This window comes from Cupressus sempervirens, chromosome 10 (assembly GCF_028749045.1).
Source record: "Cupressus sempervirens isolate cs-2001-9-10 chromosome 10, ASM2874904v1, whole genome shotgun sequence".
NCBI classification, from domain to species: domain Eukaryota; kingdom Viridiplantae; phylum Streptophyta; class Pinopsida; order Cupressales; family Cupressaceae; genus Cupressus; species Cupressus sempervirens.
Genome location: NC_143127.1, coordinates 913585286 through 913589786, shown reverse-complemented (window position 1 = coordinate 913589786; position 4501 = coordinate 913585286). Strand labels below are relative to the sequence as shown.

Below are 4501 nucleotides of genomic sequence, written 5' to 3'. Positions count from 1 at the left end.
CAAATTAATTGATAAAAATGACATTAGTTGAAGTTCGTTCTATAAAAATACGAATCCAATAGACTTTTTTGGAGGTGTAAGCATAAAATATAAAATATACTCAAAATAACCATTTAATAAATAGTCCAAACTTTTCTTATACATTTTTTTGGGCATTGTTTTTTCTTATTACAAAAAAAAGAGCACATAACAATCTAAAATATTATTTTTATTCCTACATGTGAGAGAGGTTGCAATACACTCCAATGGGGCTTCTCACACTGTAATTCCCATAAACCCATATTAAGGAGCCTAAGACCAAAACATTACAAGGTATAGCACCACTCTCAATTGTGATATTGAAAGTTAGTTTTTGGTTGATTTTTGAAAATTATAATACATCTTGTGACACTGTTACATTTACTCCAGAGGGTGTATTTATTATAGCCTTGTATGTAGATTTTGGAGGTCCTACATTTGTAACTATTCTAGAAAAATTAGCATAAATAAACTCACTTGGACTAGAAACCACCATTATAGAAGGGTAGTTAAGCTCTATTGCACCATTTTGGAATGCTCCAATAGAATCACATGTAATAAATTCTGATGTTAAGAGCTGCAAGGTAGTATCATTATAGCCTTGACTACATAACATTTTTATGTAATCATTTACACCAGTGTCATATAAAAGCCCTGGATTGATTGCCTTAGTTGGATTTATTCGTCCTGCACCATATCCAAATTCTCTATCCCCATTATGAGGCAATGATGCATATATTATATATGCTACATAAAAAGTGAAATTATAAAAATTTAGCACACAAGAACACATTATAATTAAAGTAAAACTTTTTTACATAAATGCTAATAATAAATCTTATAAAGAAACGCCCAAACTTTTGTAGAATTATCCGATTCTATGTTTATATTTGAAGATTTATTTTTTGTGTGAAGGAATAGTTGTTGATTGGGAAATGGTAGAGACATGAATACCTGTAGTGATAAGAGAAGACTTGATAGCAGCTGGAGACCACTCCAGGTGATATGACTTTACAAGCCCTGCTACTCCTGTAGAATGAGGACATGCCATGGATGTCCCTGATATTATATAAAAATCTGGGAACCTTGTATCACCTGGAAGCTCAGTAATTGATGAATATGTAGGCCAAGAAGCCAAAATGTTTACACCTGGGGCAGCGATATCAGGCTAACAATATACAAACTAATTAAGGAAACATCTTGTGATATGTTTTTCATTTTCAAAAAGAATCTTAGATATATGAATTAATGTAATAGACAGGGAATCAATTTATAAAAGAATGGGATGAGATCCTTAAAATTCACATCAACATTTAATGTGTAGAGAATCACATGGATATTTAATTTTAATGAAATTCTTATTTTTGTACCTTCATAATGTCCCTCGTGATTGGATTAGGACCTTTGGATGAGAGTGATGCCACTATGGGTGCATGTTCTTTTTGAGTAGTACTTATGAATATCTTTGCATTAGGAGAACTAGCAAATTTCATGGAATTACAATAGCTAAAAAATTATATAACATTAAGTTGTATCATTCTTAAATAATTTTTTTATTGCTATGAGATTTATAAATGAAAAGTACTTTGCCATATTGACAATTTTTACCTAGTAGAGTTGATATAAGATATGATGATATCTCCCTGTGTTGTGTTTAGGAGTGTGGCAGGGACAAGATAGGGATAAGATGTTGCATCAAAAGAATCATCTAGAATTATGATGTCCTCCCCTCCACTAAGGAAGATTGTTTGATCTGGATTATATTCACTTCCTTGGTAGCAAAGAACAATCTTCCCCTTAATTTTTGTGGCATCTAGAGAATTTTTCACACAAGACCTAATGAAGTCATAAAACAAAAATTAGGAAGTGGATTTAAAAATTATCATAAAAAAGAGAATATTGTTTAGATTTGGTTTGTTACCTTGAATCATCATAAGTAAAGCCACTAGAAGTAGTAGTAGCATTTCCACCATATATTAAAGGATATAGGGATTGCTCCATAGTGAATGTGTTGAAAGCTAGACCCTACAACTCTTCTTAATTGAATTTCTAACACATAAATTTAAAACTAAAATAGTGGAAAAGTATATATTTCAACATTAATTCTTTAATTTTATATTTCAAAATTTAAAATTTTTTAAAAAATTGTTTAAAATTATTTATTCTAATCAAATTAGATTATATGAACAATTTTTTAAGTTGAAACTTCTAAATAATAAGTAACATAGTGAAACTTGGAAGATTTACTCTTTCCCATCTAGTTTATCCAAAAACGAGTTGAAGAGTTTACCTCAAAAGACCTGTTGTTTCCTAATAGAAGTTGGGACTTAACACTACGATCAATGGTGCTTGCAGCCACTGTGAGGGACCAGGGACAATAATTACTAATGCTTTCTTTGGAAGGTCCATCATTTCCACATGCATTTGATGTAAGTATTCCCCTCTTCATTGCATGAAATGCTCCTATAGCAATGCTATCTTGAAAATAGTCATCATCAAAGCCTCCAAGTGAAACAGAAATGATATCTACACCATCATAAATAGCATCATCAAATGCAGCAAGTATATCTGCATCTTCACAACCCTCGCTTGGTCCCCAACAAACCTTGTACATAGCAATCCTTGCACCAGGAACTCCACCTCGAGCATCTCCTTCAGCAATTCCATAAACACTCGCATTTTTCACAATATTTCCAGCAGCTGTGGAGGAGGTGTTTGTTCCATGACCACTTCCATCTCTTGGTGAGAGATAGTCTTCATCAGGAGTTAGAGTGTAAGAGTAAGCATAGTAATACCTGGCACCTATAATTTTCCTGACGACATAGTCAAAATATTTAGAAATCATACACTCATTTGAAAATTTAAATAACCCAAAGTGGAAAGCATGGTTTTAATTGGAAAATAATAACATAGCAGGAATAAGCCTGACTTGTTACAGGAGGTGAAGTCGGATGTTGTTTGGCACACACCCCTCCACTTGGATGGAATGGAACCGAGTCCCACATCGTTAAAACTTTCTGATTCTGGCCATATTCCTACAAATATCAAAGTCAGTTTGCATACCATGTTTTAGAAGACATACCAATTTAGGTTTAGAGGAAAATGTTAGAAATTGTATACCAAATTAGGTTTCAGAAGAAAATGTTAGAAACTGTATGTATATGCACCTGTATCTAGAACGCCAATGAGGATGTCGCTTTGATAATTCAAATCCTGACTCTGAGCAGATAAAGGGAAATCGACAAAATCCCATGATCTAGTTGTAAGGACGTGCCGTTTCTTACTCTCAAAAACCGAGACAACACCATCCATATCTAAGTTTCAACAAAACATACGTTAACATATTGTGTGCCGTGTTTTTTTAACAATAACTCTAATAAAAGTAAAACTGATAAGTAGGAGATGATTTCCATAGCTAGTCAAATGGGGTTGCAAGCTTTGGGTTTAACTGTGGAGGAAACTCTGTAGTTAAGCGCGCTCAGGCTGGAGTAATACTGGGATGGTTGACCTCCCGGGAAGTCCCGGTGCTTCACCCCTGTGAGCATCATCTAGATCCAATGAGTGCTAAGTGTTCCATTTATTCTCACGAGAGATGGATTCATGTTGAATCACTACTCATGAAAGATGGGTCATTGAGTTTGACTCAAAATCACACAGTTAAATCCTGATATTCACATCACAAAATTAAAACTGTTAAACATGTTTTTGAGCTCTCTAACTTGAAAGTTGTTGGACATGAGACGGAGAAAGCATGGCTGCAAATCCAGAAAAGCTCTTTCCATAACTGTATTTCAACGATTCCTCGGCCGCTTCATGACTTTAAACATTGCAATTAAACTGTTGTGTCAGATTATACTGCGAATAATCATGCACAGAAATGTAATCCCTGTTTTAAATATAGAAAACGTGGAGATAGATTAAAGCCAATATAGAATGACCTTCCATAAACAGATTCTAGGAGTTCATGGTGCACAGTTTGAGAATCTCCTCTATCTTGAACGCCTCCCATGTAGACAATATGAAGCTATTTTGGCAAATGAAATTTCTCCGTGTCAGTAATAATTTTGGACAGATGAGTCAAATTGGGAGTAAAAAATTCAAATTACATTAATTAGTTTGATAAGAATTGCAAGTGTTTCTATCGGAGGAGGAGATGAATATAACATACCTTTTTATCAGACACTTCAGACGCAGTCATGTAAAAGTTTTGACCATTTAATATAATCATTGTGAAAAACATACAGAGAAAAAGATTGCTTGTTCCAGGGTTTCCCATTGTGACTAATGAAATGATCACGTTATACAAAAAGGATATTTAAGGCACTCTCTAAAATGCATCCACGTTGGATGCAACGGTTTATTTTCCAGCATCGATAATTTCAGAATTTTCTGGCGGATCTTTCTAACGTAAACAATGTCTCAACTTCCATAAAATCAAACTACTAAAGTTTCTTGCTATAAATAAAAAGTTCCAATAAAAAAT

The 4501-nt window shown here is 33.7% G+C and overlaps 1 pseudogene; it reads right to left on the bottom strand.

The window, feature by feature from the left end:
* Positions 1-214: 214 nt before the first annotated feature.
* Positions 215-4294, bottom strand: LOC149536962 (subtilisin-like protease SBT4.14; annotated as a pseudogene).
* Positions 4295-4501: the final 207 nt, after the last annotated feature.